The sequence below is a fragment of the Hordeum vulgare genome, chromosome 3H (assembly GCF_904849725.1).
Source record: "Hordeum vulgare subsp. vulgare chromosome 3H, MorexV3_pseudomolecules_assembly, whole genome shotgun sequence".
In the NCBI taxonomy this organism is placed as follows: domain Eukaryota; kingdom Viridiplantae; phylum Streptophyta; class Magnoliopsida; order Poales; family Poaceae; genus Hordeum; species Hordeum vulgare.
The window spans coordinates 139,287,598-139,315,313 of NC_058520.1; positions in this window are offsets into that span (position 1 = coordinate 139,287,598).

Here is a 27,716-nt window from a genome sequence, read left to right on the forward strand (position 1 = left end):
GCCGAAGCCTCGAAGAGCGCCGCCATCGCCTGCGAATTCCTCCCGATCGGGATAGGCAGGGAGCGCCACCAGCGTTGACCGCGCGTGGGCCTCTAGCGCCCCAGCGGCCCAGCTGGCGCCTCGCCGCTCGGCCTCCCCGCGGCCCAGATTGCCCCGCGGCACAGGCTTCGGCTTGCCTCTTCCACAGCGCCCCTCCAGCCAGGCAGGCCCATGGTAAGCCCCGCCCCAGCGAATTTTTGCCATTTTGCGCCATAGGTCTCGGCCGATAGGGTTTAGTAGTTTTTTTCGAGTTAGTTATATTTCAGGAAATTAGACGAAAAATAAAATGTCTGTATCTTTTATTCCGTAAGTCGGATCGCGACGTGTAGCATATGGATTTTATGTAGTTTTGCACGTAGAATACGATTTTGCAACTTGCATAATTGTTTGACGTTGTTTGACGTGCCGAATGCATAGATTTACGTGTTGTTCCAATATGATTCGTCCCGTATTTATTTTCTGGTGCGAGTCTGGATTGCCCGAACTCCGTAGTAGAAATGTCCATGTTTTAGGAACCCCTCTGCCATGTATTTTTAAAGTAGTCATTGGTATTTTTGCGTGTAGGGATTTGCCGCTAGTTTATTTTCCGTGTTTAGGACATTATCTCGCATTTACGTGCGGCGATATTATTGTTGTGCAACCCCACATGTTTTATATGTTTTCGGGGCATAGGATTTTTCTGTGCAATTAGTTTTAGCTTTTGAGCAAGTTAGTTCGCGCGATATTTTGCTATGTTCACCTCTTGTCTATTTCGTAGGATTTATTCCGTGCGTGTTATGAGTTAGTTGTCAACTAGAGTTTTGCCCTTGTATATGTATGCTAGCCCCTCGTAATTTTGGTTGGAATAGAAATCCATGTTTAGGTGTGGTTTGCTTGTTCTTTACTTACTAGGAAAGAGTGTTGTTTTAGGGATGCTGAAATATTTCTAAGTCCAAATCTGTTATATTTTGTTGTTGTCTTGTCTTGCTTCTATCTTGTGATCTGTAGCTCTTTTGAGGTTGATCCAATGGAGTTAGTTGTAGACTTTGGGTTTCTCTAGCATGTTGTGAATTTTCATGCCATTTGGAGTCCTATAGCTTATGATTTTGCTGCTGTTAATATGCCTTCAGATCGAAAACTGCAGCTTCATAAACTACTATTTTCACTAAGCCTGAAACTGTGTGTGAGAAGCCATTTTGTGACTTCTTTTCCTAGTGATCCATGCTTCCATGCTAGGTGTTGTTAGTTGTATGTTGTAGTGCTTCTTGTCCTCTATAGTCTCATCCCTTGGTAGAGCATTTTAGATTTGTGTAGCTCGTAGTTGTGGGGTGTACGAAATGCTATGTGGCTGATTTTGGCAGATTGTAGTGATTTCTTGTTTTGCTCGTAGTTGTTGAACCGTAGCTCCGTTTTGATCGTGTCCTATATGAAACTTGCTTAGAATCTCAGGTAGTTTCATTTTATCTTGCTGGTTGTATGTTTTGAAGTGCTCGTGACCGTCGTTGCACACATATTGCGTGCATGCCATCATATCTTGCGGTGTTCGTATCTTTTGATCCGTAGCTCCGTTGAAGATGTTATCTACATGTAAATTGCTTGTAACGACGCGTAGAATAACGTGAAACTATTTGTTTTGTTGTTTAACAACTAATTAAATGTGTTAGTTCAGATCTGGACATAATTGTAAATTAACATGTGAGGTCGTTTCGGAGATGCTATATGTTATTTCCGACCTCATTTAAAATGCCTAGATAGGTAGTTTAATTACGCTTCACCTCTTGCCATGTTTAACCACATTTAATATTGCCGTGTATTTAATGGGGATAGAACTAAATAACTCGTATGTGGATTTTCGTCAATATGCAACTCGTTGCATATTGAACTTCACTTAATGTGTAGTGTTTGTTTGTTGAATTGTCATGCCCTGTCTTGCATGTGTTCAGCTGCTCATGCATCATTTGTGTTGTGCATCGTATGGTTAATATCGTATGTTGATTTTTGTTTCTGGTTTGCTATATCTCGATAGAGTTCCGCAAGCGTGTCGGATTGTGAGGACCCGTTCGACTACATCGGTTTGTCTGCTTCACGGGGTCATTCTTCTTCCAAGCGGGATCTCAAGCAAGATGACCATTTCCCCAGATACCATCACTATCATTGCCATGCTAGTATTACCGCTTCTATTGATTATGTCTCGTTGCCAAACCACATGTTAAATATCAGTCTCTCAACAATGCTATGAAAACCTTCAACCTGTTCAACCTAGCAAACCACTGATTGGCTATGTTATCGCTTGATTAACCATGTTGTTAGTGTTGCTAGTTGCAGGTGCAGATGCTTCCATGTGATAACATGGGTTCGTTGTTATATCACCCTATTAATGCTATTTAATTTAATGCAACTATATACTTCGTAAAAGGTGGAAGGCTCGACCTTTATAGCCTGGTGTTTTATTCCACCTTTGCGCCCTTAGTTTCGGCTACCGGTGTTATGTTCCATAATTAAGCGCTCCTAACACGATCAGGGTTGTTATGGGGACCCCTTTGATAATTCGTTTTAGATTAAAGCTGGTCTGCCAAGGCCCAGCTTTGGTACTACATTTGCCTAATAACCTAATAAAATTGCATAGGGACTTTCCGGAGGATAATTTAATCAACCCCCGGGCCAGTGCTCCGCATGAGTGTTGGTCCACCCACCTAGCAGTCAGCGGTGCCACCTTGGGGAACTCGAGGTTTGGTTACCATCCACTATGCATAGACGGTGTGTCCTGAGAACGAGATACGCGGCTCCTATCAGGTTCGTCGACACACCGGATGGCCTTGCTAGATTAGTTTTACCTTTGACGAGATATCTTGTGTATCGGGATTCCGGTGATGCTTTGGGTAATCTCAGAGTTGAGGTTTTCCACTAAGGAGTCCGACGAGATCGCGAGTGTCGTGATCGAGGATTTCTATGCGGCTTGTGGTAATTTGTGATGGACTAGTTGGAGCACCCCTGTGGGGTTAATTCTTTTCGGAAAGCCGTGCCCGTGGTTATGTGGCAACATGGAAACTTTGTTTAACAGTGGTTCTAGATAACTTGAAGTTAACTTAATTAAAATATGCCAGCTGAGTGCATAACCGTGACTGTCTCTTTCGTGAGTTCCTTCTCCGATCGAGGACACGGTGGGGTTATGTCTGACGTAGGTAGGTGTTCAGGATAATTCATTTGATCATCAGTAGTCACGTCCGCTATGCGTAGATCTTCCCCCTCTTATTTCTTGTACTCGTAATTTAGCCACTAAATATATGCTTACTCGATGCTGCAATCTCACCACTTAACCTTGCCTCACCTATTAAGCTTTGCTAGTCTTGATACCTTTGGAAATGAGATTGCTGAGTCCTCTGTGGCTCACAGATTACTACAACACCAGTTGCAGGTACAGGTAAAGGTTACTTGACGCGAGCGTGTTGATTGTTCATTTGGAGTTGCTTCTTCTTCTTCATCATCGATCTAGGATGGGTTCCATGCCGGCAGCTTGGGATAGCAAGGATGGACGTCGTTCTTATTTTCTCGTTTGTTTTCGTCCGTAGTCGGAACCTTCTCTTCTTCATGATGTTTATGTATTGTATTGCTGTGACTCTGATGTAGCTTGTGGCGAGTGTAAGCCAATTCTATATATATATATCTCTTCTTTTCAGTACATGTACTTGTAACGATATCCATTCTTGCGACGCGACGAGATGCGCTTCTATCCCTGACGAGGCCCTCATGCCAAATTGAGGATAGGGTCGCATCTTGGGCGTGACAAGTTGGTATCAGAGCAGTAACGACCTAGGAGCCCCCTTGATTGATCGAACTTGGCCGAGTCGAGTCTAGTGAAAAACTATTTGAGTCTTAGTTATATATCGGAGAGTAGGATTATTTTTTCTCCTCTTCTATGCTCTGGTGAGGAATCTTGACGTAATAATTTATTCTACTCCTCTTCTCACTCAAATTTTTTTAGGATCACGCGGATATTTTTGGAATCTATATGATGCCGATGTGACGGAATTCTGTCTTGGTGCCTCTTGTCTGACTTGATTTCTTCCGGGGAGTTGAGCTCCAGGGGATTCTCGAGCACATCGCTATCATTCAGATTTCTTAGTATCTCGGAACGAAGGATGTTCGTAATTTCTTCAATACTAGTAGTGGCGAGATAACCCCGATGTCCTGAGTATTGGTGCAGATTGTTCGGGAGTACTACCATACTTTGTATCGTTGTGATCACGAGGGTCTGTAGTAGATGAAGGTCCGAGATTCTGGTTATGTGTTGACGGATGTGATACATTGGACTGGTTAGTATAGGAGTTGTGTGATATATTACTCCTTGTATCCGTGTACCAGATTGCATGACTAGAAATTTTGGGAATTCTTATGTGGGAATTCAAGTAGTTACTTATAGGACAATCTTCCAACAAATGCATGATGTTAGGTTGGGATTCGACATCTAGTGGATTCATTGTTGACGGTCGACTTACAGCGGTTCTCGTTGTGTCTTAAAGAGTCCTTGTAGCTTGCTACGACTCATGGACGCTTCGTATGTCGGGTGCACTGCCTTGCACTTGATGGCTACTGTAAGGTTCGAGCCCGTGCGATCCTGTCCACAAAAATATCGGACGAAATCTTTCTCATGAGTTTGTTCTGGCTAATTGTAAGCCGCATTCTTTGTTTTGTTGGAATATGGTAATTCAAGTTGCTTCGATGTCAAGTGATGATTTCAGATCTTTTCTAGCAGTGTTCTCATATTCATATGAGATTACTAATCCTTTCGTTTAATCAATTCTCTTGTCAATTCTTGTCAACCGGAGTCGTCATGTTAATTCTTTTCCAACTTCAGATCTTTTCTAGCAGTGTTCTCATATTCATATGAGATTACTAATCCTTTCGTTTAATCAATTCTCTTGTCAATTCTTGTCAACCGGAGTCGTCATGTTAATTCTTTTCCAACCGTGTGCTTCTCTTCAAGGGAATTTAATCTTTTCCAATTTTGCAAGATCATTATCTCATTTATTCCGGAGTTCATATCATCTGTCCCAAGTTGTCTTGTTTTCCCCCGCCCTCCCACCCTTTTCTTCAATGTTTCAATCATCGTCCAAGTGCTGTTATATTCAGTGATGCTTCCGCTTTCTTCTTCCGTGTCCTATCCGGTGATTCATTGTGAAGATTCTCAGGATCTTCGTGTTCATCTTTATTCATTCTTGTCATCTTTTCCAGTGAATTTAGTTCAAGCTATCCATGTTCATCATATCCTTTTCGTCCTTGTAATTCTTTCCTATGTTGGAAATTCTTATGAGCCTATCTTGCTATTCATTCCTCTCTTTTTTCTATCCGGAGTGTTGAAGATATCTCGGAAGTTTCGTGTTTTCAATTCTTTTAATTATTTCGAGGTGCTAACCTCATCTAGTTCTCTTCATACCGGTGCAATATCTCTCTTCTAAGCAATCTTTTCTAACTGTGGTTTCTTTGAGTGGGCCCATAACCCATAGGTTTTCCTAGGATCTTATCTGGCTCTTGTAATCTTTTCCGGAGATCTCTAATTCTTTTCAACTATGACGTAAGCATGAATTTCATCACTCATATGCCTTCTTCAAGTTCAATTTGAATTTATTCTCGTCTTTGGCTCAACCTTTCATTCCTCATTATTCCGGAGTGTCTCAGTTATTCTTGGTGGTGTTCTTCTCGTCATTTTCAGCTTTGAAGACCGAAGGAGTGTTTCTCTCAAATCTTGGTCCATTCTCTTGGAGATTCATCATTTCAGCTGTGTGCCATCTTCTTGAATTGTTCCAATCGTGAGTAATCCCTTTCTTGATATCCGGTGCATTTCTGTGTTGTTTTCATTCTCGATCCTCCAAAGGCCATCATTTCAGAAGATTCTTCGTGCTCAACTTTCAGCTTTCATCCTCAATTCTTCTCAATTGTTGTCTCTTCGTTCGTCTCTCAATTGTTTCGGTGCCTTGTTCTAGTTTCTCTCAGGTGGCTCATGATCTCTTCATTCTCATGTATCTCCATTCATACATGGTTGCCTCATTCGTTTCCATTCTCACCGATGTCTCCTTCAAGACTTCTTCAAGTTTGTGCTCATATATCTCCTCAATCATTTCTAGAAGGATAAGGGGTATGCTAAATCTGTGGCTTTTCATCAATTAAACTTGATGAAGGATAAGCATAACTTAATTCTTATTCTTGTTCATAGTAATCTGAATTCTTCTTCCGGAGGGCTCATGATATCAATTCTTTGTCTCAAAGTGTTCTTCAAGATTCCTGTTGGAGTACCTCAAGTATTCTTTCTTTTGCATTTCCAGTGCATTTGTTCTTCCTTATCCTTTGAGGTGGTATATAGCATTCTTGTTAGTGTAGGAGTCTCGAAGAGTTTTCCTTTCAAGAATGAGATAATTAAACCCATCAATTCTATGATCATGAGATATTTTCAACCCATGATTTCTTCATTGAGCTATCTTGGTTCGGATTTCACCTAAAGCTTTTCCTATGGATTGTGCTATCATGGTGCTTGTCATTAATCCAAGTTCTCAATGTATCCTCTTGGTGTAAGAAATTGTTCATATCTTGTTTCTCCCAATCAACCCTTGTGTTCTGCTACTGGCTGGTTGTCATTTCATTAGTTTGAAAAGGTTTCCATAAGCCCACTACTATCTTGTTCTTTTCGTTGTTGTTTTTCCAACAACTTCGTTCAATTCTTCTTGCAAGGATGCTTGCCAAGTTCATTTGAGATAGTAGTTGTCATTCTTCCTTCATTCTCTTCGTTAGTATGAGCTAGTTCCTATTCTATTGTTCTGGAGGCATTGTGATGTTGCTCTTTTGGGTCTATCTTGTTGTTCTATCAAGATCATGGTGTTCCCTTGTTCTATTTAGTTGTTTGTTATGAACCTTTTCTATTTCTTCAATCTTATCGAATTTTTTGTCCCCTTTTCCTACCGAAGTGCTGCCGAAATTTTCCGTAAATTCTTGCTTATCATTCCTCATCTCTTTGCAACCTTCAAGGGTCGTTGGTTTCACTCGTTTGCCAAAGAAGCAATTAAGTTTTTACCTCGTTTTCTTTCTCATCCTCTCCCCCTTTCATTCTTGGATCTCGGGCGAGATCCTCTTGTAGTGTAGGAGAGTTGTGACAACCCGATGCCGACGTTCCAGAAGATTCCCCTTCTATTCCGTTTCCGTCGTGTGATTATTTTATTTGTCGCATCATCATCGCATCATGCGCATCATCTGCATTGCATCGGCATCTCCGTTGCCGCCAGTTTTCAAACTTGCATCCGTTGTTAGTTGCCGGTTCTCGTCGTTGTTCGTTCTGAGCCCGTTCCCACACGCACTCGCCCGCGGCATCGTCGAAACCTTGTTTCAAAAGTGTGCGTAAAAATTTCTCTGATTAGGTTGGGATTTGACGTGCGGTCTTATTTTTATATAGGTAGGCCGCCTGTCAAGTTTTGTCGCAATTGGAGCCCGTCTGGTACCCGAACGGTCGACCGTAGCGGCACCGTATTCAGTCTATCGTCGGACGTGTTTCGGTGTTTTAAATCATGTTGCCGCGCCGCGCTATTTCCCTCTCACCCCTACGTAGCCCATCTACATAGGTCAATAGTGCCACCTAGCCACTTCCTCCATTCGTCGTCGTCGGATCGCGATTGAACGGACGAGGTCTACCCCACCATAGCTCAACCCTATATAAGACCACCCCATGGAGAGACCTCTCTCACTTTACTAGGGTTCCCCCTAGTCGTTTTTGCATCCACCCCCTAGAAATCCCCACCCGCTAGCCCACACCCTTCGAATCCCACAGCCCCAAGCTCCATAGCCTTTCTCAGCCTTCGGATCTGAGATATGGGGCTGAGATTCGCCCAAAACCCCACCTATCGGACATGTCCATGGTCAAATCGTACATGTCCGGGCGACCACAGCTCCTCCCGAGCTACTCCGAGTCGTGCCCATGCCCATGGCCAGCCCCTCCCGCATGCGCCACCAGCCCCGTCGCCAGAGCGCTTTGCCGGAGACCACCATCGGCCGGAGCCCCACCGGAGTTTCGGCCGCGCCGCCCTCGGACCTCGTCGCGCCTCCCTGATCTCGTAACCCCCGGCTCTCCGACTAGGATCCGCCGGAACAGGGTCCCCGCCGACCTGCCTTGTCCGGATCGGAACCTCCGCCTCTCCCCCGTGGGTCCCCCTGCTCCATGTAGTCGTGGCCGAAGCCTCGAAGACCGCCGCCATCGCCTGCGACTTCGTCCCGATCGGGATCGGCAGGGAGCGCCACCGGCGTTGACCACGCCTGGGCCTCTAGCGCCCCAGCGGCCCAGCAGGCGCCTCGCCGCTCGGCCTCCCCGCGGCCCAGGCCTCGGCCTGCCTCTTCCACAGCGCCCCTCCAGCCGGGCAGGCCCATGGTAAGCCCCGCCCCAGCGCATTTTTGCTATTTTGCACCACAGGTCTCGGCCGATAGGGTTTAGTAGTTTTTTTCGAGTTAGTTATAATTCAGGAAATTAGACGAATAATAAAACGTTCGTATCTTTTATTCCGTAAGTCGGATCGCGACGTGTAGCATATGGATTTTGTGTAGTTTTGCGCGTAGAATACAATTTTGCAACTTGCATAATTGTTTGACGTTGTTTGACGTGCCGAATGCATAGTTTTACGTGCTGTTCCAATAGGATTCGTCCGGTATTTTTTTTCTCGTGCGAGTCCGGGTTGCCCGAACTCCGTAGTAGAAATGTCCATGTTTTAGGAACCCCTCCGACATGTATTTTTAGAGTAGTCATTGCTATTTTTGCGTGTAGGGATTTGCCGCTAGTTTATTTTTCGTGTTTAGGACATTATCTCGCATTTACGTGCGGCGATATTATTGTTGTGCAACCCCACATGTTTTATATGTTTTTCTGTGCAATTAGTTTTAGCTTTTGAGAAAGTTAGTTTGCGCGATATTTTGCTATGTTCACCTCTTGTCTATTTCGTAGGATTCATTCCGTGCGTGTTATGAGTTAGTTGTCAACTAGAGTTTTGCCCTTGTATATGTATGCTAGCCCCTGGTAATTTTGGTTGCAATAGAAATCCATGTTTAGGTGCGGTTTGCTTGTTCTTTACGTGCTAGGAAAGAGTGTTGTTTTAGGGATGCTGAAATATTTCTAAGTCTGAATCTGTTATATTTTGTTATTGTCTTGTCTTACTTCTATCTTGTGATCTGTAGCTCTTTTGAGGTTGGTCCAATGGAGTTAGTTGTAGACTTTGGGTTTCTCTAGCATGTTGTGAATTTTCATGTCATTTGGAGTCCTGTAACTTATGGTTTTGCTGCTGTCAATATGCCTTCAGATCGAAAACTGCAGCTTCATAAACTGTTATTTTCACTAATTCTGAAACTGTGTATGAGAAGCCATTTTGTGACTTCTTTTCCTAGTGATCCATGCTTCCATGCTAGGTGTTGTTAGTTGTATGTTGTAGTGCTTCTTGCCCTCTATACTCTCATGCCTTGGTTGAGCATTTTAGATTTGTGTAGCTCGTAGTTGTGGGGTGTATGAAATGCTATGTGGCTGATTTTGGCAGATCGTAGTGATTTCTTGTTTTGCTCGTAGTTGTTGAACCGTAGCTCCGTTATCGTGTCCTATATGAAACTTGTTTAGAATCTCGTGTAATTTCATTTTATATTGCTGGTTGTATGTTTTGAAGTTCTCATGACCGTTGTTGCACACATATTGTCTGCATGCCATCATATCTTGCGGTGTCCGTATCTTTTGATCCGTAGCTCCGTTGGAGATGTTCTCTATATGTAAATTGCTTGTAACGACGCGTAGAATCACGTGAAACTATTTGTTTTGCTGTTTAACAACTAATTAAATGTGTTAGTTCAGATCTGGACATAATTGTAAATTAACATATGAGGTCGTTTCGGAGATGCTATATGTCATTTCCAACCTCATTTAAAATGCCTAGATAGGTAGTTTAATTACTCTTCACCTCTTGCCATGTTTAACCACATTTAATAGTGTCGTGTATTTAATCGGGATAGAACTAAATAACTCGTATGTGGAGTTTCGTCAATATGCAACTCGTTGCATATTGAACTTCACTTAATGTGTAGTGTTTGTTTGTCGTGAATTGTCGTGCTGTGTCTTGCATGTGTTCAGCTGCTCATGCATCATTTGTGTTGTGCATCGTATGGTTAATATCGTGTGTTGATTTTTGTTTCCGGTTTGCTACATCTCGATAGAGTTCCGCAAGCGTGTCGGATTGTGAGGACCCGTTCGACTACATCGGTTCGTCTGCTTCACGGAGTCATTCTTCTTCCAAGCGGGATCTCAGGCAAGATGACCATTTCCCAAGATACCATTACTATCATTGCCATGCTAGTATTACCGCTTCTATCGATTATGTCTTGTTGCCTACCACATGTTAAATATCAGTCTCTCAACAATGCCATGAAAACCTTCAACCTGTTCAACCTAGCAAACCACTGATTGGCTATGTTATCGCTTGATTAACCATGTTGTTAGCGTTGCTAGTTGCAGGTGCAGATGCTTCCATGTGATAACATGGGTTCCTTGTTATATCACCCTATTAATGCTATTTAATTTAATGCAACTATATACTTGGTAAAAGGTGGAAGGCTCGGCCTTTCTAGCCTGGTGTTTTGTTCCACCTTTGCCCCCTTAGTTTCGGCTACCGGTGTTATGTTCCATAATTGAGCGCTCCTAACACGATCGGGGTTGTTATGGGGACCCCCTTGATAATTCGTTTTAGATTAAAGCTGGTTTAGCAAGGCCCAACTTTGGTACTACATTTGCCTAATAACCTAATAAAATTGCATAGGGACTTTCCGGACCCCGAGGATAATTTAATCAACCCCCGGGCCAGTGCTCCGCATGAGTGTTGGTCCACCCACCTAGCAGTCGGCGGTGCCACCTTGGGGCAACTCGAGGTTTGGTTACCGTCCACTATGCATAGACGGTGTGTCCTGGGAACGAGATATGCGGCTCCTATCGGGTTCGTCGACACACCGGGTGCCCTTGCTGGATTAGTTTTACCTTTGACGAGATATCTTGTGCATCGGGATTCCGATGATGCTTTGGGTAATCTCAGAGTTGAGGTTTTCCACTAAGGAGTCCAACGAGATCGCGAGTGTCGTGATCGAGGATTTCTATGCGGCTTGTGGTAATTTGTGATGGACTAGTTGGAGCACCCCTGCGGGGTTAAATCTTTTCGGAAAGTCGTTCCCGCGGTTATGTGGCAACGTGAAAACTCTGTTTAACACTGGTCCTAGATAACTTGAAGTCAACTTAATTAAGATATGCCAACTGAGTGCGTAACCGTGACTGTCTCTTTCGTGAGTTCCTTCTCCGATCGAGGACACGGTGGGGTTATGTCTGACGTAGGTAGGTGTTTAGGATCATTCATTTGATCATTAGTAGTCACGTCCGCTATGCGTAGATCTCCCCCCTCTTATTTCTTGTACTCGTAAGTTAGCAACTAAATATATGTTAGCCGTTGCTGCAACCTCACCACTTAACATTGCCTCACCTATTAAGCTTTGCTAGTCTTGATACCTTTGGAAATGAGATTGCTGAGTCCCGTATGGCTCACACATTACTACAACACCAGTTGCAGGTACAGGTAAAGGTTACTTGATGCGAGCGCGTTGATTGTTCATTTGGAGTTGCTTCTTCTTCTTCTTCTTCATCGATCTAGGATGGGTTCCAGGCCGGCAGCCTCAGATAGCAAGGATGGACGTCGTTCTTCTTTTCTCGTTTGTTTTCGTCTGTAGTCGGACCCTGCTCTTCTTCATGATGTTTATGTATTGTACTGTTGTGACTCTGATGTAGCTTGTGGCGAGTGTATGTCAATTCTCTCTCTATATATATATCTTTTTTCAGTACATGTACTTGTAACGATATCCATTCTTGCGACACGACGAGATGCGCTTCTATCCCTGACGAGACCCTCATGCCAAATTGAGGATATGGTCGCATCTTGGGCGTGACATTATCCAACAATTAAATCGAAAGTGAAGATGATATTTTTAGGTCTAAATTATTGCAAACATGTAGGTAGAAATGGGTAAGTTGATACTATTTGAGGAGCCTGGACTAGAAAAGACTACATGTTGAAAATCCAGCACCGTGCATATATATTAGACATGTCAAATAAGTCATGTCCTTGATCCAAAATTGCACAAAGTATCAAAAGCTCGATATAATATGCCATGATAATTAATCAGACCAAGATCATAATTTATGGATAAAATTAATAAAATTATTAATAGCTATTCGTGCGCAGTGGTACGTGTTGCCAATATCTTCAATCTTAGTCACCTCGCTAATGGGTCTTGCTTGTATTATGATGATCTGACCCACCTGCATGTCTATTCGTATGCAAAGCGCGTACTGCACGAGGTACCACTACGCAACACATGATTAGCTGATCCACCTGCTCGTCTAGTTGTCTCGACCGGTGTATGGCCGTCGTCCTTAGAGCATCTCCAGCACACCCCATATAAAACCGCTATCCGTAAAATAACCTCCAAAATACGGGTTGACCCGAAAAATGTTGCCCGACTAGACCCTACAAACGCATCCGACCCGTAAATATTTTTGAGGGGTGCGGCAAAATCCCATCCCCAACCCGCGAAAACGCAGGTTTCCACCTCGCCCCAAAGGTGCCCCGTATCCCAGGAAAGCGGTTGGCGGGAGGGACATTTCAGCGCGCGCCCTTTCCATACCCCCTTCCACCGCCCACCCGCCATTGGTTCCGCTCGTCCGTCGCCGGTGATTCCGGCCAAATCTGCAAGCAGAATTGCGTCGCGGGCGCGCCCCTACCCTCTTTCACTAAGCCGGTGCACCGACTCCTCGGATCCGTCGATCCACCACCGGAGAGTCACCTTCGGAGAGCCACCGCCCCCGAGCAGCCGGTGAGTTTGTTCTTGTGCTTGTGCCCAGCGGTATGCATAGTTGGTTAATGCGGCGTGCGTATTTGTGAATTTAGATGGAATTGAGCCCGTGCGAGAAGTTTTTGCTCGACGGTTCGTCCGATTCAGATGACTCGGATGTTGAGACGCTGCTTGTCAACTATCGCCAACAGACGTTGGTGACGGACCTTGCCGTGAAGGAGAACGAAGATGAGAACCGAAAGAGGCGGCGAGCATCGACCGTCGTCGTCTTTGCATTCCTCAAAATCGTCATCTCGGGACGAGATGTTGATGCAAGACTACTTCGCAGACAATCCAACATATCCGCCGCACCTCTTCCGGAGAAGGTACCGAATGCGTCGATCCCTCTTTGTGAAAATTGTTCAAGATTGCGAGGCCAATTGTTGGTATTTTACTCAGAGAAGAAATGTCGCGGGCTTGAAGGGATTTAGTGCATATCAAAAAATATCTGCAGCTATGCGAGTAATTTCATAAGGCCTTCCGGCTGACTATGCCGATGAGTACCTTCGCATTGGTGAAGATACTACAATTAAGTCAGTGCATAAGTTTGCCAAAGTGATCAATTGTGTCTTTGGTCCTAAATATCTTTGAGCACCCAATGAGGAAGACACAAAAAATTTGATGGCATCTAATGGTAGAAGAGGTCGGCCTTGCATGCTAGGAAGCATAGATTGTCTGCATTGGACTTGGAAAAATTGCACAAAGGCATGGCAGAGAATGATTTGTGGCAAGTCTCTGATGCAACAATTGTGCTAGAGGCCATAGCATCCGAGAATTTATGGATTTTGCATTGCTTTATTGGTATGCCGGATACTCTCAATGATATCATTGTGTTGCAATGGTCTTATTTGTTTGCTAGGCTTGCTAATGGTGATGCTCCTTCTTGCAACTACACTATCAGTGGGCATGAATACACAAAGGGGATACTATCTTGCATATGGTATATACCCTTCTTGATGCACATTTGCCAAGAGCATCAAAGACCCCAAACCAAGAAACAATGTGAATTCACAAGGGCACAAGAGGCAGCCCGAAAAGACATTGAAAGAGCATTCGGGGTTTTGGAATCTAGGTTTGCCATTGTTCGTGGTCCTGCTCATTTTTAGGACAAGCGATCCTTGAAAAACATCATGGCATATTGTGTTATTCTTCACAATATGATTATCGAAGATGAGAGAGGCACAAAGTTGAAGTTCTTCTACAACAATATGTGTAGCCGTGTCAAACTAGCTAAAGACGCTAATTGCATTAAAGCTTTTCTTCAAACCTATAAGAAGATTGAAAATGCAAACACCCACTTTGAGCTTTAGTAGGACCTCATTGAACACGATTTGCAAAGGGCTGGACAGTAACACATTCCATTTTTCCATCCATTTTCATTTAATTCATGTGTGATTTGTATTCAGGACAAGTTTTGTATTGAATTATTTAGTTTGCTTTGGTAATTTGAATAATTATTGTAATTAGGATGATCGCGAACTATGTTTTATTGTTTTAATTTGAACTCATTTATCGGAATCGCTCTCAAATTCGCTTATTAGGGCTTTTTGGTTTGCGGGTCGACGCGGCAGCGCCCGAGCAGACCCCGTGTAGCCGACACGTAAAAGAGCATCTGCCGTAAATATCTTTTTTTACAGATCCGTTTTGCGGGGTCTGGCTATGTCCTCGCCCGCGCTGGCCTGTAAAGTCGTTTTTCGCGAACCGTAAACGCATTTTACGGGTCGGTATTATACGGGGTGTGTTAAAGATTCTCTTAACAGGGCAGGCATGACGGTGAATGGCACGAGCGGCAGCAAACCACAACGGTAAAAGCCCTAATCAGTCCACCAGAATACACACCAGGATCAATTCATCGGACGGATCACATTGTCTAGATTTCCCACACACAAAACAATAGACACCCACACCACGTATGCTAACATGTGTATGGTCTATTGGGCTTTGGTCTTCTATATTCAACATAATAACTTCTACACGGGCTAATGATGCAATTATCGACGACCATTAGCAACATACAATACACATGTTATTTAAAACGATTGTGAGGGACTGACCGGGGTCTACGCATTTCCTATTCCGTGTTGCACACGCTAGTTAACATGCATTTTGTTAACTGGCGCGTGGAGTGTTTTTAAATGGGTCGGTCCATTTACATGACGGGTGATGAATTTATTCTGACAATTTTTATAAACATTTTGAAATGTTGATGAACTATTTTTAAATTTTGACGAACATTTTTTAAAATTGATGAACTTTTCTTTGAAAATCAATGAACCTTTAAATTCTGAACTCTTTTGAATATGAATGAACCATTTTGGAAATTGATGAACATCTTTTTGGAAATGGATGATATTTTTTAAACTTGATGAACTTTTTATAGGTTTATGAACTTTTTTCACTTCAATGAGCTTTTTTTGAAAATACATGAACTTTTTTTCAGTTCAATGAACTTTTTTTAAAAAACATGAATTTTTTTGAATTTCGATGAATTGTTTTAAAATTTAATGAACTTTTTAGAAATTTAACGAACTTTTTCCAAATTGGATGAATTTATTTCTCAATTTCAATGAATTTTCAGAAATTAATGAACATTTTCAAAATTGATGAACCATTTTTAAATATATGAACTTCTTTCAAATGGATGAACCTTTTTATTTAAATCTGTAAAGCTTTTTTGTTTTCGTATTTTTATTTTCGTAACAAAAAGAAAATCTAGGTTGTTTTTCCTACTGTATCAAAAGACAAAACAGAACAACGAAGAAACTTGTCAGACCGCGAATGTACTACTCGGCTTGCTCAGGCCGACGACGCTGCACGCGCCGAAACGTTAACCGGCACCTGCAGCTGAATAGAAGTTCCCGGGGTCTAGCCCCTGCCCCCCTTCTCTCTGTCTCCGCCCATGCAGGCCTATGTATGCATACATCCGGGTTTTTCTAAATATGTGCATAGCCCCGCTTGATAGGTTTTGAGTGTCTACACAAAAGTTGAGACTCACCTCTGATCGGGCATCTCCACAAGCTGCTTTCATATTGCTTAGTACGTACTCTCTGTGTAAACTTATATAAGATCGTGAAGATCATATTTACTGCTGAGCTAAGCATATATTCATGTGCATGGAAGCTGCAAAACGAAACTATGGACATTGACAACCCACCAACAGTTCTAGGCCGTACAATTTAAGTACTCCTTCCGAATCATAGTACGTGTCGCTCAAATGAATGCATGCAACACTGAAATCTGAGAAAATATTTTCTTTCTCTTTAATACACCAAAAGTCAGGACTCAAGAACGAGACTATTAATGTTGAGTACTCCCTCCGTTTTTAGATATAAGACATTTTAATTTTTTTGTAATATAAACTAAATACGAATTTATATAAAGATTTTAAAGGATAGGTTTATTTATTTTGCTCCGTATATAATTCATAGTAATTTTTTTAAAAGGCCTTATATTTAGTAATGAAGGAGGAAGTACATACGATTGGGTTTTTGTTCTTCGAAGGAACAAGACCGAAAGAACCTTGAGCATCGTCCACACGAGACATGACCACATGCTTTGGTGCAGCGCAGCAGCTGCGCAGGAGTTCCGAGAGTAGTAGGGTTGGAGCTTGTCACGCATGTAACATGGCATGCTGACATAGTTGCACGAACATGAGATTACCGGGTTTCTAGGGTTAGCTGGTCTGGCAGCCCTCGCTTCGCTCTCCCCCTAGGATGACTTGGAGGGAGCCCGGAAACCTAGCCGCCGCAGCCAAGCACTCCCTCCTCCGTCGCCGCGGGACGCTGCCGGGCTAAGCCTGGGGCCGACGGCGGTGGCGGGGGATCTCCTCTCTCACGTGTCTTCGGATTGGGGCGGGACCCCTAGACGTGTGGCCGCGCGGTCGATCTGGATTCTGCGACGCAGCGGATGGCCGGGCCGTCCTCGGACGGCGGCGGCTAGGCACGACGGGCGGCCCAGTCACGGACGGCGGCGTGGGCTGCGGGCGCAGCGGCCGGTCTTTCTAGGCTGCGGTGATGCGCAAACTTTCTTCAGATCGGCAGCAACGGCGTGGAGGGTGTGGTGGTTTCATCGGCAGCACATCCGGTCAGATTTGTTCTGACCGATGCGACCGGCGATGGTGGTCATCTCTTCCGTCAGAGGTGTCCGGCCTGAGGCTGGGTGCTCGGATCTTCGAATCCGTGATCCAGTACTGGCTGCGAGTCGGGGGGACATAGTTGCCAGTGAAAACTATGCCGACGACGAGCGATGACGGTGTTCTACGTCGTTATCTTGATGAAGGCATCATTGTGTGACTTATGTCGACCCACTCGTACTGCTCCGGGGAAATCCTAGGATCTGGTCTTTCAGATCGGACGATAACGGTACTGCGGTGGCGTTTCTCTCTTGTGAGCATCGTTTGTGGAGCAGTGCTGGTGGTCAGAGGCAAGAGGTGGAGCGGCTTCCTCTTGCACGGAGCTTCGGTGAAGATGTCAAGTCATGCCTGGCTGACAGGTGCTACGCTTTGTCATGCCTGGTCGACAGGTGCTATGCACGACAGATCTTCCAGAGACTTCAAGCTGTGTGAGCTGGTGGTACTTGGCGACATGGAGCTGAGGTGTACCGGCGGCGACCGCGACGTGCTCAGCAGTTCGCCCGTAGGGTGGTGGTGCCGTTGAGCGCCGTGGTGGCGTTGACGGCAAATAGACCAAGCAAGGATGATGCGTCAGTACAACTCTGAAGATGGAGTAGTGGCAGTTGGCGGCGGCGGCCTCTGAGAGTATACCGGACCGCTGGGTGCCCCATACACGGCAAGTGGCTTGATTGGGGCCTCGGATCTTAGATGTTAGGCTTGTCTGCGAGATCTGTGGTATTAGGTCCGGATTATCAACATCCCTTCATCATATGGATAGGAGTAGCGTCAGTTGTCGCCTAGACGGTGGCTTCAGACTTATTGTTATATTTTTTGTAAGATCTTTTATGAATAATTAATAAAATGACTACATGCATCTTCGAGATGCAGAGGCCGGGGACGATCCTCCTTCTCTAAAAAAAAGTTATCTTATAATCTCATGGTCATGGACCATACATGTACTGCTACTATACAAGCACTAGTAAGCATGCACGTGCAACGCACGAATAATCACATATGGACATTTTGATCACTAAATATATGTATTTTATGCACTACGTACGGATGCATATAGGCATTTTGATCCATATGTTATTTATATTCGAAAATTTAAAAAGATTTATAATTAGGAATGGAGGAAGTAGTCAAAATAGAATCAAATATTCCATAATGTACAAATAAACATGGTAGACACAGAAAAGGTAAAAAAAGAAAATTAAGAACATACTCCCGGTATAAAAAAAACTCACGCAGTCTCGTTATAAAAAATAACCTAACAATTTCGTGAAAAAAAAATCACTAGAGGCGCCGTCCGATCGCGGCGGCGGCGGCGGCGGCGAAGGGGAGGGGGTGCCGTACTCGGTGTCCATGGCCGCCGGCGGAGCCCAGGCTGGGCGCGCCGGGAGGGGAGGATGGGTGGGGAGGGTGCTCGATCGGGGTGCGCGGGGGAGGGGAGGGGAGGCGAGGCGAGGCGAGACTGCGAGAGGGGAAGGGGAATGCGTGGCCGTACCGATCTATTTGGACCGGGGGTTGGCAGAGTCCCGGGACCCACCGCGCTGGCGCTCCTACGACCGCCGCACCAGCTCGCTGTACCGTGGGGCCACGGTGGAGGGGACACCGTCCTGGCCTACATGTCAGAGGGTCTAGTTGAGTCCTGGCGTGAGGGGCGAGGGAGGGGGGAGAAGGTTAGGTTCCGAGATGGCGACGCGCTTGCGATTGCGCACGAGTCAGGTTGGTATTGACGGTGGACCCGGTATGTCAGGGTGACGAGCTGCACCGGGTCAGCGGCTACCGGTTTGGCCTATGTTTATGGGTTTGCATTTGCACTAGTAAGCATCCACGTGCAACGCACGAATAATCACATATGGACATTTTGATCACTAAATATATGTCTTTTATGCACTACGTACGGATGCATATAGACATTTTGAACCATATGTTCTTTATATTCGAAAATTTAAAAAGATTTATAATTAGGAATGGAGGAAGTAGTCAAAATAGAATCAAATATTCCATAATGTACAAATAAACATGGTAGACACAGAAAAGGTAAAAAAAGAAAATTAAGAACATACTCCCGGTATAAAAAAAACTCACGCACTCTCGTTATAAAAAATAACCTAACAATTTCGTGAAAAAAAACCCTCACAATCTCACCCACACCCGAACCACCCACTCCCGAACCACCCACTCCCCCCCACACCTGATCCCCCCACACAATCTCACCCACTCCCCTTCTCCCCACCCAAACCTTATCCTCTCCTCTCAGTGCACACCACAGCCCTCTCCCCACCTAAACCTTATCCTCTCCTCGACGAGCTCCTCCCTTCAGATCCTCATCTGCCTCGCGCTCCCGGAGCTGCTCCGCGTCCGCTCCGTCGCCCGTCCCCTGTCCCACCTCATCTCCTCCCCGGACATGCTCTCGGGCAGCGGGCGGAGGCCGGATCCGGCGCCGTCGTCGTAGAAGAGCTCGAAGCTGCTGGTGGCGCCGGTGGCGTGGCGGGACCTCGGCGGGCGCGTCCGCGGCGGCGCGGCGTCGGACGAAGGATGGCGGGCGCGACGACCCTGCGCGGCGGCGGCGCGTCCATCTGCTCCAGGAAGCCGCCGTCGCACCCGGGGCAGGCCAGCCCGGCGTCCCCCTCCGTGCGCACGAACCGCGGGAGGTTCCGAAGCTCATGTCAATTCATCCTCTCCAGCGCGGCTTTGTGCTAGATTATTTCATCTGCCTCGTGATTTCTGATTAGTATTTATGATCTTTGAGCTCGATTTGAAGATACCATGACAAAAGATCGATTATAATTGGTTCAGTGTTCTGACAGATATTGGCAATCAGCAAACGGCGCTGAGCCTGAGCTGGACCCCATGGAATTGTATGACAATGAAGAGAGCAGATCCCATACTGTGGATGATTCAAATGGACAGTCTTCTATGGATGTTGACAGAAAACAGCTTTCTGTGGATGCTGATATGAATGGGAAACCATCCTTGGATGGTGATGGTAAGGGAAAGTACTCCGAGTCACATGCAGAAGTTCCAATTGACATGAGCTTGGGAAGCCTAGAGAGGTTCTGCAATTACTTACTCTTTTATGTTGTTGTCTGTTTATGAAGTGTTGCACACATGAATGCAATCTCTTGGATCGATGCTTCCAAAAGTATTTGTAACTGTAAAATGATGTGACATGCATGCTATGACCCTATTTTTTTAAGTGCTGTTGACAACACACAATTTTAATCCTGTTTGTAAGTTAATCCTGTAAAAAGATGCAAAGACCTTGTCTGTCTATCTACTGATCTTGTGAAGCTGATGCTATCTTCATTTAATTTGGTAGTTGATTTATTCCCTGGTACCCCAATTAATGTAGCAAAACAGTCCATTGACAGAACATGAAATCGAGCAGTCAAGGAACAAATGGCTGCTTTCCAGATTAGCTTAGCAGTCAGCAACATACATAGTTGTAGATGCCACTGATGTCTGCTAATGTTTTATGCGCTTGATTCTATTGAACTGTTGTGTTGATATGTTAATTTACTTTCATAAACTATGTGCTAAGATGTCTTATGGTGTGTGTGTTTTGAAGTTACCATATCATCACTGGGTACTCATATTTGTGCACTTAGGGTGTGTTTGGTTGCATTCTCATCTCAGCTTAGTTGTTCCCGCTTTGTGCATGTTCATCTCAACACCCCTCTTCATGCATGCTCTCTTCATGCATGCATCTATTGTATTTGTGTTAAGCTAGTGTGGAGTCATGCACCCTTCATACACTCTACCAAACACCCAAGGGTGGGTCGGGAAGGGAACTTTTAGGCTCATGCACCCTTCATGCATCCTACCAAACACACCGTTAGGTGTTACAGTCACTGAGTCACCCAATTGCCTGACGTATTTGAAACTGTTCACAGATTAATTCTATGGAGGAAAGTGACAAGTCTAAAATAGAGAATGATGTTTTTGGTCACAAGAGGGTTCTTATGGATGAAACTCATCTTGTGTCTATTGGCCGCCTTCCAGTCATGGTTAATTCAAATTTATGCTGGTTGCATGAACTCAAGGAAAGTGACTGCCTTTTTGATTCTGGTGGATACTTTTTGATCAGGGGAATGGAGAAGGTATAATTCTATTGATCTCTCTTTGCTTATTTTAGTTGATGAATCATGCAGGGAATGTTGTATTATCAAATGTTGTAAATGCTTCTTTTGTCACCAAGACGGAGTACAGAGCTGCGAGCTTTCTTAGTTTTGATTTTTTTATTATATATGCCACTGAAATCATTCCGAGAAAAAAAAGTTTACATGAGTACCATGTGAATTGGTCTGCTTCCATATGTTGAACTGTTATGACTTCTTATTGTACTTCAATATATTAGTATTTAAAATCAATATATTTGCTTCTTATGTTACATTGGGAAATCAAGAAATTGTAGGTTAAATTTCAACGTTTCCAGTGTTGTATTGGACTATATGTTTCTCAAGTATATACACATTTTCTTTCAAAAAAAGTATATACGCATTTAGCTGCTTGCCTTTATCATGTTATCCAGTTCTTTATCTTACTATGTGGTATATGAATGTGCTGATCTTCTCCTTATTCTGTCATTGCAGCAATGGACGAAAGCACCGAGTTCCTTCAGCTGATTCTTAGTGGCAATGATGAAGGCTAGACAAGGTTTGGAAAAGGAGTTAATCATGCTCTCTGTCTCTCTGTTTTGGCACAACTATATAGTAGTCAAATTAGTACTAATTACTGTTGATTGACCCAACTCAAATTAATAAATCCTTCATTAACTTAGTACTAATTACTGTTGATTTATAGAAGATGATCCCTAAAATAATTTCTGATTTTTTCAGACGGGTACAAAATGTTTTTATGTCACTGAAATTGTATTTTCAAAATTGTGACATATTTGTGTTCCAACACACCTATAATAATCAATAGTGAAACATATTTGAGTTTTTTTATCGAGCAATTTATCGGTGTCTTATATAAAACAATATGACCTTTATTTAAAACAATATGAGAACGTGCGTAACATACGATCAGGAAACATGTCTCCGTACAAAATTAATGACCACACAATAATTGTTACAAAAATATGTTTTAAAAATCAGGACTAAGCACGTCTTGATGGTCCATCTTTTCAAGCAATGAAAGTCCATCTATAGATGCGATCTATGATGCTTCCTTCAATGTATGGGATATTGTTTTTAGATTCATTTTCTTCATACTTTAAAATATGCACCAGAAATCGCTTCCTCAGTTCAAAACAGTCCTACATATGCATTAGACAACATTGTTATAACAAGTTTGTTTGTGCAATGTGTATACAAATAAGCATGGTGTAAATACTCACCTGGGGTACAGAAAAATATAGCTCTCCATCGCACAATGAGTGCATGTAGTTAAAAACCAAATACCCCGACAAGGCACTGCATGTATGAAATAAACACATAATGTGCGTTGAATGAATGAATTATTTAATATTATAATGCATTAAAAAGATTCATACTAGTGTGAGTTTGTTGGAACAACCGGAACTATACATTCCTATTTGGAGATGCCGTCCTTGAATGTAGGGTTTGCAACTTGGAGTGCGAGGTTTAGGTTACTGACCACTGTTTTAAGTATATTCTTTCCCAAAGTAGGTATTGGTATCGGATCAAAAATAGAGATAACTTTTTTATCTTGATCCAAGACAAACAATAGAAACAGTCCAAAAATATCCCAAGGCAATAAAATCTGCAATGATGCATACATTTATAAATACCTTTCATGTTAATTTAAACCAAATAAACCACTGTTAGAAATGAAAAATTAAAATCTTACCATATCACACTGTGAGATATGATACTCATTGCTGTCAGGCCAGCTATGAAACAATCGTTTAAACGTAGCACTGTCCATATTTTCATGATGACTTGGGTCTCGTGCATAGTGGAACATGGACTAAAATAGAAATAAGAAAACAATAGTTCTATGAGGAAAAGAAAATGTAAAAGGCAATTATAGTAACTTACACAAAAGTTTAGATCCATGTAGTGAGATGGAATGTCTCTGAGAAGTTGGACTTCGTGGCGCGCTAGTATCCGCACAGCCATGTTAAAGCAATCAATATCCATATATTCATCATTGTTTAGTATTTTTTTTATTTGTCTCAACTTTAAGCTGATAGGGTAAGGATCAGAGCTTTTCACCCATTCGCTCCTGTAAAATCAAAATTTCGTCAATTATAATGACATCAGAGTAATTTATTAGACAGCAGCAATGAACTAAAAGAACATGGCTTACTCTAGTAAAGCGTCATCATCAACCATACTGATGAACAAGCACAGTTCGTCTATTAAGTCATCGTTTGTTGGGTTGACAGACGGTGAAAGGATATATGACTGTGAGATGAACTCAACATCTGATGATGTATTCGATGTTTTGAGATTTTGAGGGGGTCCATCCAGAATCATACAAGCCGTGGGATCTATATTGTTTTCGTCATCTTCCATGTCTCGATTTCTTATATTATCATCATTCAATTCCGAGTCCACTAAAATGACAGCTAGTTTTGTTCTAAAATCTGTCATCTGATCCTATTAAAATAGAAATAAGAGTTAAGTAATGACAGAACATAGAATAAGTATTAGGATAAAATTTACCTGCGTAGGAGTGTCAGACAAATCATTTCCAGTGAAGTACTCCATAAAATTTATCATCCAGAGACCACAAGATGACCTATATATGATTATAGAATTTAAATATATCCATCATTGTTTTATCAATTTTTAAAGTGTTTTATATACAAATGAATTTATAGAAATAGAGTTTAAGATATTCTCCAAAACTGTCCTTTTATATGCTGTATTTACAAATAGAGTTTAAGATATTCCGCATATATGTAAACATAGAATTCTCACTTGTACTAATTGTAGTTGTTCTAGAACATGAGACGACAAAGGATGACATTCTTACAACATATGTATTAATATTAATGGTTCAAATATCGTGAAGGAGAAGGAGGTGCCGAAAGGGGATGGGAGCAACAAGTTTGATTCGAAAGAGGTATACCCATCTGTCTGTAGACTGCTCTTAATACATTCTTCCCTTGGCCATGCTGTAATGTTTACGTCTTTCCACTTATCAAATTTTAGTTCATTTTGAAGTGATGCATATTGGAATACATTTTGCAGTCCTTCTAGCTGTTGCATGAATAAATGACAACGTATTAGCATCCCAACCGAAGAATAACAGAAATCGTCTTATCAAAAGATGGTGCACTGAGACTAATAACTAACCATAGCAGTGAGGTCTTTGCAGTTCATTCCTGGGCCTAGCGAGTCGAGCACCTGGATATGTCGCACCCGGCTATTTATAACTGCTAGGTACCAATGAAAGTCTTTAATGTTTAGTGGAACATATATCTATAAATAGAGTTTTTGTTATTTAGGTCCCATCTGTAGAAACATTCATCCATGATTGAATTCATAATATGTAAAGAACTGAGACTCACCATATCATGTTCCAAATAAGTTGTAGCTCTGTCTAACACCCATCTTAGTGTGTCATCCCGTATAAACTTAAATTCCTTTATCAGCTTAGAGATGCATGCATTCTCTAAGAACACACTTCCACATGTCCTCATCTTTAGATGCTCTTTAGCACTTATGCAATGTATGTATGCGTCTATGATCTGTAATACGAAGTGCACACCTTGGTTATAGGACAAAAAAGTAACTCATGTTCAAATAGCATCGTCTCGTCATAAAGCTACATATACTTACTTCGTCGCCAAGAAATTCTCCGGGTAATAAAAGACGTTCCAACTGTCTTCTTTGGAGATTTGAGTCGTCAATGCTCGCGAAAGTTCTTTTATCATTTGGTTTAGACATGATATTTTCAATCACGTTCCAATCATCGCTGGTGCAGGCGTAATCTATCATGATGGAAGTAATAACATTTATTAATAACGAGGAAAACAAATGTAGCAAAACCAGGGCATAGAAAGATTTGACCGTGCCTTCTGGAGCCACCACGTAGTGTTGTGCCTTCTTAGGTTTGTTATGTAGTCGGATAGGCTTCCATGTTTGCGCTCCCATTGGCAGCTTGTCCCCTATAATTTCTGCCCGTTCCCTGCCGGACGTTTGTTCTAATTCTTCGTCCCCACATGCCTCCATTGGTTTACTTGTTTCGTTGTCTGTTAATTCCCGAGAGCAACATATTAAAGAATCATCTGTATGCAAGATATAATAGAATTAGAATTAGAACTATTTGGGACATAGTTGGAATTAAAAAGATACCTCTGTCACTTCGGAGAGTCCAGAATCAGTGGACTGCATGCTCTTATTTTCCTCCAATTCATCTTTGCCGGCTATTCCATTTGAATCTGCCAGATTATCCCATATAGTTTCTGCCCCTTCGGTGCCCCATGTCTGTTCTAATTCCTCGTCCTGAACTTGATGCATTTGTTCAGTTGTTTCCTTGAAGGTTATTTCCCGAGGATAGTTGACTTTCGCATTAGAACTATTTATTTAGGACATAGTTGAAAAAGAAAAGATGAAATTGCCACCTCGGAATGAGTGGACTGTGTGCTCTTTTTTTCTCCTCTTCATCTTTGCCGGCTCGTACATTTGAATCTGCCAAGTTGTCCCCTATAGTTTCCCCCCATTCGGTGTCGAACATTTGTGCTAATTCAATGTCTTGAGTAGGCTGCCTTTGTTCACTTGTTCCCTGCCTTGTTAATTTCTGAGAGCAACATTACAAAGAGTAATCCCTATGCAGAATATAATTTAATTATATTATAACTATTTGGGATACTTTGAAAAGAAAGCATGCCTGTGTCACTTCGCAATCAGTGGACTGCGTGCCATACTTTTTCTCTACTTCATCTTTGTCATTTATTCCACTTGATTCTTCCTTGATTAGTAACGGAAATACACAATAATATAATATTATACAGTATGTAGTCCATATAAAAGAGAGAATATTACAGAGGATTCATAAACAATTTTATATTTGATATCATAGCACAAATTACATATTGTTTTGTCCTGCCAGAATAACAATAATAATGACATGTGAAAATATAATAATGACCTTATTAATATGTATGTTTTCTGTGTCATCCATGATGGCTTGTTGTTCTATTCTCTTTGATGACTCGGGGTTCACATCCTCGTCTTTCGTTATCATGCCTTCAATAACTATATTTTCCGCATGCTTGTCCTTGCCTTCCTCGTCCATGTTTTCCTGGAAACCAAAGCATATTTAGTATTAGTTCCTCGTCCATGCTTTGTTTAGAAATGAATATCCAATTAAATGAAAGAATATTATGAAGGTGAGTAAACAGTTTTATATTTGATATCATAGCACAAATGAACTTCATGTTTTGTCCCGCCATAATGAAAATAATAATGACATGTGAAAATATATTAATGACCTCATTAATATGTATGTTTTCTGTATCATCCATGATGGCTTGTTGTTCTATTCTCTTTGATGACTCATGGTTCACATCCTCGTCTTTCGTTATCATGCCTTCAATAATCATATTTTCCGCATGCTTGTCCTTGCCTTCCGCGTCCATGTTTTCCTGAAAACCAGTGTATATATTAGTATTAGTTCCTCGTCCGAGTTTTGCGATAAGCTCGGTGTGCCAAAACTTCCAGGTTCTTTTTCTATTGTTCGGTGACTTGTTATCAAATACATTGCACACTTGTTCTTGTCTGTTCGTGCTTGCTGAAAGTTAAATGTCCTTTTAGAAAAACTCTATAGCCAAAGACAACCTGCTGAAGCTGGAATTCTAATGCTCTGTTTGTCTTCAGCTTAAGTATTAATCCAAGTGATTATCTTGTTGTACCCATGTTTACTATGAAGAATGATTAAAAATAATCTAGCCAATTGCTTCAGTTTTTGCAACAAAATTCTAACTATTTACATGTTCATGCAGAAAACATTTTTACCTGTCATTCTCCGAAACAAATATACATTGATCTACTTGCTGCTACTTTTATGAAATGTTCTGATTCTGATTCAGAGCACCATACATAGCAGCATACATACATGTATGTATGAATGTATGGGCTATAAATGTGCAACCATGTCTTGGTTAATGCCTTGCTGCATGCTCGTTCTCGTGTAAAAATTTAATACTGTACACTCCATACTAATTGGAAAGGGAAATACTGCATACTTTTTTGAAAATATATACACTGCACTCTCTAAAAAATGGCATCACATCCGTTTTATGGCCATACTACGAACCTTTTTTCGTATAGTATGTGGCACTGTTTGAATATACTCTTCTTTGGATGAATATACTACTCACTTGGATACAAATAAAATAGGTTCTATGATTTTTTGGAACTAATAAAATTCTATACTCCAGTTTCAAAAGGAAATACACATATACTCCATACTATATTTTATAATATACTCCATACAGTACAAATAAGAGCAGTATGTACTCTTCCTTACCTGTGTACTTGAGACGGTGCGGCCACCAGGGCGAGGACAGTGTGGACACTGGAGATAGGGCAGCGCATGGGGATGTGCCGATGTCTGCCCGTGAAGCCGCCACCGGTGCGACGACGGCGTGGACAGCAGATTTAGGGCAGCTAACCGGGAGGGGCTGATGTCTACTCGAGACAGCACGGGCAGCGGGGGCAAGGACCAG